Raw genomic sequence first — 13,366 nt, 5'->3', positions numbered from 1 at the left:
CACAGAGGTTATTGTATTGATTTTTAAGTATTTCTCAGAGGAAAATTGAATGGCAAAAAAAGATCAATGGACAAAAAAAAAAAAAAAACCAGGATGTAAAAAAGGCATTTTTTGTCTAAAAAAAACAAAAGAGACAGACACTTCTATCAACTATCGATTATTATCTTTTACAGAGGTACCTTTTTATGCTTTCATCTCTTACCAATAGTAGAGGCAGTTGTGAATATATTTATTCTTAGTTTTCGCGTGTTGAAGCTCTCCTGTAAGGGATCATGTTATATTAATGTATAGGATGGTTCTGCATCTGGTTCAGCCTTCTTACCGCCGACCCACGAAATACAATAAAGGGTGCTACATAAAAAAAACTACTGTGTAACCGCTTCACACATACATACACTTGCCCTGACCCCCATAAATGCACACTCACTCTCCCTGTTGCTTTAATAGTGTATGAAAGAGACGGCTTGAGGTATGCTAAGCCTCTAAGCTTGTCCATGCAGCGTGTTGCGGAGATCAGATGAGAGTTGAGCAAAGCTGGCTGCCTGCAGGGTTCCTCACACACTAAAGGGTGGAGATAGAATCTAATAGTGTGAAATCTACCACATTAACGGTATAAAATAAATACAAGTCCATTGGGTGAAATAAGGACATAACTGGGGGCCCTGTGGCCAAGGTCGTGAATTGCTAGTGTTTCTTTCATAATGATCTTCCCTCTCTCTTCTGCTTTCATCTTTCCATCTGATTTGCTCCTTTCTCCCCTTTTCCTCTGCTCTTTATTCCTCTGCTCTCCTCCTCACCTTTTCCTTTTGTTCTTTCTTCTCTCCTCTATTTCCCCTTCCTTCTCATTGCTCTGGCTGTCAGCTCAGCCTCGCAGGACGGACACGGAGAGGTGCTGTTCAATATGCTGCTCAACACACAGGTAGCTCACATTCAAGTGTGTGTGTGTGTGTGTTTTGTTTCTTTCTGCTGTGCTCTTTCCATCCTTCGGTGATGAGTGCAGTTCTTCAGACGCCTCCTCACTCTCAGTGTTCAGAACTCTGTTGCACAGATAATCCCCCTGTGGGTGCGTTTGTGTGTGCGTGTGCGCACAGTCGCGACTTTGTGCATTCAGAGGGGTGTGCCTTTGTTTGTAGGTGTGTGTGTGTTTAAGAAAGTGTGTGAAGCCGGGCGTTTGTGCGGCTCGTCTGTTGGCATGTGCATGACGGGGAGGGTGAGTGCAGCGGCACAGCCTCAGTCCAGCCTTAATCCTCTAAGCTGTGTAGTTCACTCATGCCACATCAGCCCCATTGTGTCTACAGACAAAGAAGCCCAGTTAAAACTAAATGCCAGTTAGAGCAACAAACGACTAATTATAGCATCATTCTCTCCGTCCTGTTCGCTCGCTTTCCCTCACTTTTAATGCTTCCTTCTCACTTCCTCGACCATGAGCATGTCTAATTTTTGCAGCCCTCTCTGCTCTGGACCCGTTTCAGAGAGTGTGTGTTTGTGTGGGTGTGAGCGTGTCGACGTGTGTGTGTTTGGCTCTTGCGTTTCCCTGTATGCTCGTGTATGTGTATGTGTCTGTGTATGTGTGTTTGACTATCTGACAGCTTTGCCATGGTTCATGTGTTTGGGTCCTGTCAGAGCTGTCCTGTCACTGTGTGAAAAAAATCATTCATTTCCCAGAGTCGAGGATGAAAGAGTCTTTAGACTTCAAACGCCTGCGGGCCTCTGTGGCTTAGATTGCCTCTCGCTCTTCCACCACCACCGTGTCATTTATTCCTTAAAAAATACACAAAAAAAAAACAGTGCGGCTGTGGCATCGGTTAAGTAGAGATGGCAGAGACGTGGCGCGGAGCTGGACAATTAGCCTGATTAAAACACTGTCATTTTGCATAATAGATTTAGCCTGAGCTGCGATAGGCGGATCCTTCTGAGTGAGAGTGTGTGTATGTGCGAAAGCATGAAAACATATTCTTCTCTGCATAAACATGCGGAGTATTAAAAATGCACAGTTAGGCATGGTTTGAAAAGAGATCTATTTAAAAGTCATGGTGCATAGCTGCACAAGCTTTGGTGTTTGGCCATGACAAATAGTTGTGGTTGAGCTGGTCATCGCTCGCAAACACACGCGCGCCACGCACACACTCATAAACATTTACATCAATATATCAGCGCTGCAAATGTGTGCACACTTTCTACATACAAATACAAGTAAGCACGAGTAAACAAAGTCCATTTATATATGCACATAAACTGTACATACAAGCACATATACAAACACAGCGTCTGCTGCAGCGCTGTGATGTTGTTTGGTTGCTCTGCATTGCAGTAATCGGCTCCGCTCTTCTCCTCTGCTCTCACCCACAGACAATCACCGGCTCTCAATGGACAACATCAGCAAGGGAAATACCTACAAAGAGTGCGAGAGACATAGAGAGAGGGTGCAAGGGGGAGAGAGAGAGAGAGAAGGGGGGGACAGTGAAGGGAGAGTAAGGAGGATGCTGGAAGAAAGGGGATGATGAGAAGGTAGGGAGGGAAAGATGGACTAAAGAAGACAGAGAGATTTAAGGGCAGATGAGGGAAGATGAAAAGAAGGCGAGAAAGATCAGCAAGCGGGTGTTTCCAGGCTTAAGGCTGCTGGAGGACTTGTCATTTGCTTGCAAGAGGAGAGTTACTGTAGGCAGCAGGGCAGTGAGAAGAAAGAGGAACTTAGAGTAGATGTGCGAAACAGACTCAGATAATGTATCTGTCCATTACGGGGGCACACATTTCTGGCTGCCTCTGCTTTGTGTCTGCTCCTTGGCACGCGACGCCACCCACGTGATCTCTGCAAAGACCTGGAGCTCAATTACAAGTCTGCCAAACAGTTAAAAGATGAAGATTTTTGAGTCTTCTAGTGTAAAATGACAATACTTATTTACAGGCCTGTGAAGGAAAATGGCGGATTACTCGGCGTGGTGGCTAGGTGTTATTATAGTAAGCTGATATGTGTCTGTTACTGTGTCATTCTGCTGTTGCGCTAAGCTGGTATGGAGACACTAAGATGGCAGGGACCGGCCCGGTTGACGTTGAAAACATCACGCAGGCTTTACAGGGCCTTGTCTTGAAGAGTTTGTGTGTGCGTGCAGGGTCTGCGTCTTGTCAGTTTTAAGGTTTTTGTGTGCGAGAGATGAAGAACAGACAGAAGAAGGAGAATATGGGTGATCTTCACAGAAAAGCTATTTTAAGGGAAGTTGGTATCATTGAACAGATTTGCACCCGGATTTTAAGTCCCCATGCAACCACAAGGTTTTGAGTTTCCTGCTGGAAGAAGACACCGCTTGCCTCGGGTTCCTAGCAACTCCCTGAGAACGCTGCCACTAATAGAACGCGAACAGAAACGTAATTATGCTCGAAATGGCATTTTGAAGTCTGATTTTCACTTGGAGATTGGCATTATTGATTTTTTAAATCCAATTTTCCATTTTTAAAAATTGACTACATACCAATTATTCGCTGGATTGAGACTTGGAGAAAAACTACAAAGCCTGAGGATCACTGTCTCTCTCTGAAACAGTGTTGACGCCACCATAAATTCTGATTTGTGAACGTGTCTCCCTGCTGTTTCCTTCGTAGTCAGAAGCGAGCCAGGAGCAGAGGATTAGAGCCTACCTCAACACTGGAATGCCTGGTGGCTGCTACTGCACAGCTCCCAACGCTTCCTAAATACCCCAGCTGGTGGTTTTTAGTTTTGAGAGGCAGTGGGCCACACAACTGTCGACTTTGCACTTCATTTATGATAAACTTAAGTCGGTCTTAATCTCTGCTCGTCGCCGTGTGTTGAACCAGTGTTTGGAACAACATGTTTATCTGGCGGGGAAGGCGAGTGGAGTGGGAGCCAGGGGAAGGCACCCGTTCATAGAGATAACCCAGAATGTCTTCTCTCCCTCCAAGTGAGGCTCTGAAACTGGGAGTGCGATTGTGTTTATGTGTATGTGTGCAGGGCCGTAACAGTGATTTATGGGTCCTGTGCACAGAGGGGAGTTCTGGACCGTGGCTTTACTTTTTCATCACTGCAGTTATGGCATCAAACAACTAAATCCAACCAGCCACAACATAAAGTTCGCACACTTTGATCTCCCGATCGGTTACAGAAAAATCCTCGGGGAATGATGCCTTCAAAGCTGTTTTCACACATGAACCCCCAACAGTGTTGGGAGAATCAGACTGGGGATATTGTCCGGAGTCGCCGTTTATCACATGTAGCACACCGAAGATTTTTGAGTCAAGCCTGCACTCTCTGATGGTTTCAACAATGACTTTACTTGGGCAGAGCTTTTAGCAGGCAGGACACATGATACCCACTCACCTGCCTGCTCTCAAGATAGTTAGCTGTGCTATTCCCACATGGGCTTAATTGGACATTATCCAACTTCATTCTAGAAAATGAAGTTATAGACTGTTAAAGGGGATCTACCCTTTAATTGTACCTCTATAATTTCAATACTGGACTCTACTAAAATAGATTTGTTTGATTCGCTGTTCAGAATAATCCTTATTTATCTTATACTGAGCTGTTGGTGCACATCGGTTCATCCTCTGTTTGAAACAAGCTGGTTTAGCTCTACTCCTTTTAAGGCCACCTTTAATTTCAGTTTGGTTTTCTCTCACTGGCTGCCCTTCGCAAACAGAAGTTTTGAACAGCATGTAGGTGTGGCTTCCATGGTCACATGCTGCGCTCACTGACCAATTCATTAGGTGCATCTTGCTAGTATTGGGGCACACCCTCTTCTTACATAGATTTAACAGCTTGCTGGAATCATTCCTCAGAGATTTTGGTCTATTTTCACATGTCAGCATCATGTAGTTGCTGTGGATTTGTTGGCTGCACATCCATGATACAAATCTCCCTTTTCAGATGTGTTCCTGCATTGAGATCTGGGGACTATTTGGGTACTTGTCATGTTCAAGAAACCAGTTTGATCTGCATTCGTGACATGCCACAATATACTAAAAAAGTAAATGATGTTCAGTTGATACTAAGTCACTCTGGTGCTAAGAACCATATTACGCCATTACAACCATCCTAAATGGTTTCTATCAGGCTGGATGGATCCAAGCTTTCATGTTTTTATGGCACATTCTGACCCTACTAAATGTTGCAAGAAATCAAGACTCAACAGACCAGGCGTGCGATATTTTTCTAATCTTCTATTCTCAAGTGTTGCTGCGAATTGTAGCTTTAGTTTCCTGATCTTCTGTATACTTTGTTGTAAGGAGTGGGTTATTTGAGTCACTGTTGCTTTCCTATCAGCTTGAAGCTCTATGGCAATTCTCTTCTGACCTCTGGCATCAGCACTGTATTTTTACCAAGAGAACTGCCGCTCCCCTGGATATTTTCTCTTTTTTGGACCATTCTGTGTAAACCCTAGAGATGGCCGTGTGGGAAAATCCCAGTAGATTAACGGCTTTTGAAATATTCAGACCATCTCATCTGGTACTAAGAACCATGCCGCATTCAAAGTCACATAAATCACCTTTCTTCACCATTATGACACTCGGTTTGGACATTTAGCTCTTACGTTCAGCTCTGCCAGTACATGTCTGCAAAAGTTCAGGACTGCAGTGTGGGTGAGAAAACAACTTAAGCTCTCGAGAATAAACTTGAGAATAAACAATTACTATTACTGTGCACATAAATGCATAAAGAAATCAATAGTGTTGCAATTTATGCCGATGAATGGTGGAAAATGCCATAATATTACTTTTAGTAAAGGTTATAACATTTTTGGTGCCTTAAATTTCACTGGAAACCAAACTTACCTTAATTCATTTAAGCTCAAGTCCAGTTTTTTTTAAATGGGATTACAACAGAGAGACTGACAGGAAATACAGTTAGAGAGGGATGTTGTGATGTCCCAAATGCAATACTTTAATATCAAACACTGCTTTTGTCTCAATCTTTGATATGCAAACACAGACAGACACACACACACCAGGTAGACTGATGATGCAATAAGGACATTGTTTAGACTGCTGCTGTTTCATCCACCTATCCATCATAATGTAGTAACAAGTGAATCAGTGGCCAATATTGACATCTGTGAGAGTTATGACGCTCTCACCAAGCATTAGTTAGCAAACCATCACGGAGAAAAACAAATCTTTGAAGCCACGCAAGTCAATATTTTTATATTAACAATGGATCAAATGACTCCCGAGTAATGTGAAAGGAGCTGGTAGTTGTGAAGAACTTACAGAATTATCACCCGGCTCTGCAGGTGATAATACCTTGTTGATTAAACTCACTATGAAATGATCAAAGCAAGAAAGTGATAGAGAATTTTAATAGATCATTAAAAACTCATGAGTTAACCTTGATTTGATGTAGTAAACAGAATTTGACTAAAAAATGCAAGGTTAAAAAGATTGTCGGGAAAAAAGACGAGGAAAAAAAAGAAAATATTCATAACAAATTTTCTCTTTTATTTGTATGCGTATGTGTGTGAGATGAACACGGTCATTCTTATGCATTATATATGCTGTCATTGAAATTTTAACACTTTAATAATTAATGCAAGCATTTAATGTTTAAGAGTTACGCTTAAATGTTAAACCTGTGCATAACTCAAACTTGCAGTTAATCCCTTTTGCAATTCAAGTGTTGGTGTTGCTCTTGTGCTGGATAGCATTACAGCATGCGCACATCCTTCATACTTTGAACAGTTAGTCTTCAAAATGTAACCGAGGCAGACAATTTTTAAGGCTCTTTACAAAAAAAAGCCCCCTGATTTTATTTCTGACGGTTCCACTTTGTCTCACACAACACTTGCTGTGTCGTGCATTGTATTTGTTTGCGGTTTTGATGATTTTCTGGGTTCCATGTTTCAAAAACCAGAGCAGTGTGAAATAGAAGTGTAAAATCTTCATAAATATACACTTGGGGATGACAAAAGGCATTTTAGTTCAGACAGTTTTGGAACCATAGCTCATCCCGGGGAGCTGCTGTTTAAATAAATACAAGCATAACAAATGTGTGCGTGTGTTGTGTGCATGTGTTTTGCTGAGTGAGAGCCCTCTGGTACGTGCATGTGCCAGTTCTTCAGCCGTGGAATGAATCAGATCTGCTCTCAAGACTGTGTACCTCTCTCCAACAGCGGACTCGTAAAAGAAAGCCCTACATGAAATCCATTATGCTTAATTCCCCAAATCCATAATACTCTCAGAGGTCTTAATCTCCATCCCATTCTTATTTAAATTAGCTTCTTCGTCTCTGGCAGACAGAGCTCTCTCTGTCGACACCAAATGCCCAGACCGCTCTGCACTCAGTTGGGAGAAATCACTGCGACTACAAGAGACAGCCATGATCTTTTCTGCAAAAGAATAAACCTTTTGGGAAATATGCTTATTCACTTTCTGGCACAGAGTTCGATGAGAAGATGGATACCACTCTCATTGCATATTATGTTAGCTTTGCCTAGCACAGAGGCAGGAAGCAGAGGGAAACCGCTAGCCTGGCCCACGGGGATGTAAACAGGATTGCACGAGTTACACTGTGAGCATTTTGTTAACCTTATGTTTAGTTCATTTCACATCAGAGATAACAAGTGTAAGCCTTAATGAAGCTAAATACTGTTCCAGATTTGAGCTGCACCTCTGTGAAGAGTAGTGCTGTTTCTGATGCAAACTGCGGCAACTGAGCCCTACGCTAAGCTCTCAAAGTACCTTAATTGCCTCCATGAGCTGTGTGTCACAGCCGCTCCAACTGCTCAGTGTTGATAAGCAGGCCGAATCAGCAGGCCGAACCACAATAACATCCAGTTATTAATGGAACATCGGCATGTACACACCTGTCCCTTTCAGCTCATGTGGTATCTCTGCTTCACATCTCTCCCCACTCCAATCACCCCACCGCCTCTGGATTAGACAAATGATTAAACAAAGGAAATATTACCAGTTAATTACAGAGCTTTAGAGTTGCTGCTAGGCAGATTTTGGTGGGCAGAGCGGGGCTAGCTATTTCCTGCTGTTTCCCAGTCTCGGTGCCAGTCTAAGCCAACTTGTGGCTCCATATTTTCTGCACTGAGGGAGGAGTGCTATTGATCTTTCCAACTCGCGCTCTCTGCCAGAAAGGGAATAAACGGAATAATTTCCCAAATTGTCAAACTTTTGCTTTAAGAATAGAGGGACATCTACAGGAGGCCGCCATCCACCAGGAAACAGAATGAACTTGCTATTTTCAGGCCATGCACAAGGGAGAGAAAGCGACACTTTGTCAGGCTCAGATCTATTTTTTTTTTTTGCGGCCTTCAGATTCTCTTTTTGTTTAGGGCATCTGTCAGACTGTTTTCGCGAAAGTGGTGGTGCGATGAGGATGAGTGAAGCGTTCCGACTCGCGCGCGCGCGTGTGTGTGATGCTGGATAACCGGGGGCGATGCACCGCAGTGTGGAACCAGGAAATAAAAACAACATTCCAAAGAGAATAATGCAGCAGGAGGAGGAACCTAGTTCTACCGAGGTCCCCTGGCATCGCTCGCTAGCTAGCGTGTTTGTCTGCGCGCGTGTGTTTGTGTGTGTCTGCCTATGTGCCTCTGCCAGCTTTTGTGCTTCTCCGTGTGCTGGTTATGTACACATGCTTGTCCTCCAGCACTGGAATGAATCACACACACACGGAGTCACATAATTAGTGCTGGGTCCCCACAGTGAGAAATTCCAAAGATTCTTCTCCACATTTCCAAAGAACACAATGTTTTTGCTTCTTTTTTGCACAACATCAATCAGAGGGAAAGACTTTTACTGTTTTTCAGACCATTTTTTTTACCCCTCTTTTCTTGCATCTTTACATATTCTCCCTAACTCTATTACCCCTCCCTCTCCTCCTAATCACCCCTACTTTCAAACACCTCCCTCCGTAATTATTTCTTTCTTGTCTCCCCTCATTGCCCTCCCCCTCTTTTTATTATTTCTGCCTCCCCCCTTCCTTACTTCTTATTTAATCTCAGTTCATTTTTGCTCCCCCCCCCCCAACTCTATCCCTTCCCCTTTTCCTTTTCTCTCTCCTCTGTCTGTCTCTGTTAAATGGGAGCAGTGACCCCATTACGGAGCGGCGGTGCAGCAGAGCGGCGGAGGAAGAGGAGGCGAGGGAAGGAGGAGCAGGAGGAGGAGTGGATGGGAGGATGGATTGCGTTCTGTGCGTTTGAATGGGATGATTAATGAGCATCGCCTCCAGAGGGTGTTATCCCTGCTCTGGACCAGCAGGGACACCAATGGGTCACCTCTGGTCTCAGGCACGCGGCTGTGATACACACACGGCGCACACAGAGGCTGGAACGCTGTGCAAACAGACGCGCACACACACACCTCGCAAACCCATCACCGCTGACATTATCATTAACAATGGTGGGACAATGGGATCGGGGGCCACAATAGCAAACACAACCCAGAGCCTGAGAGTGTTCATAGTTCATGAACGAGTTGTTTCGCAGCTCCAGTGCTGCTGCTGCTGCTGAGACAGATTTTCTTCTCAGGTTGCTAACTCTTTGCTGTCGATTCACTTGCAACATGGGATCGATTTAACATGATGAATTGAGTACACGCTGAATCTAAATATTGAAGTCGTGATGTTGAATGTTCAGTTTGTCGTCTCCTAATGATTAAGAACGAATGGCTATTTTTAGTATTGATGTTCCTGGTAATTATTTTTCATTAATATCCCATATTACCGCTGCTGTTGTGAGGGTCTTTTTACTGCTATGTCTTTCTTTGAAGGGTGAAAAAGTCATTCCTCGCCACCAGAGATGGGCAGTAACGCGTTACTTGCAACGCGTTACTGTAATCTGATTACTTTTTTCAAGTAACGAGTAAAGTAAGGGATTACTATTGCAAAAACGGTAATTAGATTACCGTTACTTTCCAGTAGGAACGCTGCGTTACTGCGTTACTAAAACCGTGATTTTTTGCGAGAATGTCTCATGACAGTGACGTAAGCGAGTGCGCCGTTAGTGACAACGGCTGTGTGCAGATCAACAATGGATCACATATCGATTGTGGGAGAGAGTATGAGCGTGCAGCGTTTAAAGCGCAGAAGTACTGACCTTAGTTTGAGTTTGATTCCATAAAAAGTGACAAAAACATTAGCGTCCGTTGTGCGTGGGAAGAAAACTTCTTTTTACAGCGAAAAAAACCCTAAACTTCCAAGCAAGCACCGAGTGCGCAACATAATGGGAAACTCTCAGAGAAACTCGCGGATTCTTCAACTGACCGCTGCGGCACACCTGCACCAGGGTAAACCTCCGCCTACCCCACTCCTGCTTTACAGGTGAAAATAGAGCAACAGGACCGCTGAGTCTTTGACTTTATTTATGTTCTGCTGTGTTTTACTTGCATCTATTTGAAAGAGTGAGTGTAAACACAATATTTTATTTTATGTGCTGGAATGTGCAGAAAATAGGTTTAAATGTTAAACTAATTTATTCAAGTCAGAGAATGTTGCATATAATTCAATTTTTGCTTGATGCATAAAGTTAAAAGATTAAAACTAATAAAACAAGTTAAAAAAAAGAGACTTTTCCATTTGATTACATTTTGTATGATGGATTATGCAGAAAAAGTAGAATTGGGCTGAAAGATCTATCACTTTATCACCTCTTCAGGTTGTAAATCGTGTTTTTAAAAAGTAACTAAGTAACTAAGTAATTAATTACTTTTGAAAATAAGTAATCAGTAAAGTAATGGGATTACTTTTTTGGGGAAGTAATCAGTAATTAGTTACTGATTACTTTTTTCAAGTAACTTGACCAACACTGCTCGCCACACACTGTACTAATTAATGTGAATCATTACACATCACATTACGTATTAATGCAAAAGTTTATTATCTAAAAGAGCTCCTTATAATCCCTAAAGGGACCTATACTCATCTATAACTACATGTTTTTATTCTTGGATTTCACTGAAGTAGGTTTGCGTGATTCAGAATTCAAAACAATCATTATTTATCCTACACCCAGCCTTGGCACAGACCCCAGGTTTTTAGCCTTTTTTCTTTTCTTTTTATATGTTTCTTTCCAACCCCAACTTTCTCCTTATCAGCTGCCTATGATAAACAGAACCCAATATTAGGAATAACTGCCCTCACTGACATTATAAAGAGCCAAGAGAAGAAAAACTGTTTAAAACCTAGCGTGTGCAGCAGTATGACGCCTGAGCATTTAGATCACAGGGATTAGTTGCACATCCACGATCTGATATCCCTGTTTTGCTGTTATTTCAACATCATAATATTGTCTGGGTATTCAGTTAGCATTAGCCAAGAAGTTAGCAAGTAAACCAACACAAGTAACCCAAATTTGGCTAACAGCAAAGCTAACTTGACAATATATTTGTTATATTGAATAATCTAATAAAGAAAATACTTGCTATTTAATCCAAAAGACCAACAAACACAAAAACACCAGACATTATGATACAGACTTATAATTTGCACCGATGTTTTTTTTCTCTCGAAATTCTATACTCGAAAAGTGAGCGCGAGAGCCCTCGGTGTGCCTGCTCGGTGCTGAAGTCAAAGTAAACTTTATTGTCATCTCCGCTACATACAGTCCAGTATATAGAGAGACGAGACGACGAGGCTCCAGTTACAGCAGTAAACAAACAATTTATATATAAGAAGAGTAAGAAAGTAAATATACACTTTAGGACTCGGGGTAAAGGGATCAATAACAATTGAAAATTTATAATTTACAGTTTGATGATTTAAAGTCTCACACACAAGCTGTCGAAAGGGGAGGGAGACCTGCTGCTTCCAGATAGAGCACATTTCATTCATAATGATGTAAATCCAAGCCCATTATGTATTCATGATTTGAACCTTGGGTTGTGTGAAATCCCAGAAATAAACCTTAGACAAAGTGAATCTGTGAACTAAGGTGTAGGTCTATTAGGTTATGTTGTGGCGATCCTCGAGTTGGGGGATTTGTGTTCATACTGGAGTGCAAAATTAAAACCAATGTAAGATGGACAAGAAAAGTTCAAAGCCCATAATGGGCCATAACTAGAAAAGAAGAGGAGGAGAAACGAGCAAAAGATGCAGGTAAGCAGATGTGTCATTGGATAATGGCAGGACACCCTGAAACAATCAGAATCAGGATACTTTATTAATCCCCAAGGAAATAATGTGGATTACAGTTGCTCCAAAAAGAAATGGTAAAAATAGTAACAGTAACAGACTAAACTCCAAACATTATGTTACAGATTTTAATATTAATTAGTCAGTGTCAATTGTTGATTTGTCCTGTTCTCATTGTATGACGTATTATGATGGCTGTTTGGTAGTCGTTTGCATACAATGCATACTCTCTCTCTCTTCATATGTGTGTGTGTGTGTTTCTCTGGCGAAATTCAGTATGGTTCCAACAACAGTTTTATGTTAATGTATAATCCTTAATATGTTTTATGTGTGTGTGTGTGTGGGGGGGGGGGCAGAGGGAGTGTTCGCCCGGGCCGCCAAACAGGCTAGGACCGCCACTGATAATTATGACGATGCAAGAACAGCGCCGTGGGGATACCACATACACTGTTTGCACAGAAAATAAGGACAAAGCATAATAGTTTGGCTGCAGTTTGGCTTTAACTCAAGCCTCATTTTAAGTAATAAATGTGTTTATAGTCATTTTAATACATTTACATTTAGTAATTATTTCAGTCTCTCTCAGGTTGTGTATCTAAGCACAGGGGGATCCCAGGATGGTGATACAGCGATAAAATCCTGCACAGATTTTTACAATTAACAGCTACACTACTGTCTGTTTGCTCTTTGTAAGTTACTGCTAATACTAATAAAACGTCTAATTCCAACATTGAAAGCCTTCAACTGCAAGATACAGCCTAGCAGGAAAGCAGATTGTGCACTTAGCCTAAACCTTCTCCACATATAAAGTATGATATATATTTCTTACGTTATCCTGCTATCGGTCACTGCTGGATCAATCAGATTAAAACCTGCAGGTGAAATGCTGCAAGCATCCACTTACTCACTGAGGTACCCGTATTTTCTGGGTCCTGCTGATATGTGCTGCGTGCAGCATCAGAATGTTGTAAAATTATTGAGTGACTTCCTTTTTAAATCAGTGTGACTGCACTTGGCTGCTCTGGTAACAAAGGGTTAAGGTTCCTCTTCAGTTTCTGACAAAGTACTCTGACGTGCTAATACACGGGAAAATGTAAGGATGACAACTTGAACGTCAACAATCTTGTAGTGACATATCAATAACCTGATAACAGCTGTTTCCTTTTGGTTTGCATGAGGTTAGTAAAGACTGTTTAAACCCACCTTTTTCAAAATTGCTCTCCCTCTTGCAGCATTTATTATTCTTTTTTCTTAAAAACAGAAACACTCTCTTATTTT

This window comes from Copadichromis virginalis, linkage group LG19 (genome assembly GCF_057382275.1).
Source record: "Copadichromis virginalis isolate Kocher_CV1m ecotype Utaka linkage group LG19, C_Virginalis_male_GT1.1, whole genome shotgun sequence".
NCBI classification, from domain to species: domain Eukaryota; kingdom Metazoa; phylum Chordata; class Actinopteri; order Cichliformes; family Cichlidae; genus Copadichromis; species Copadichromis virginalis.
Note: the sequence above shows the minus strand (reverse complement) of the source record.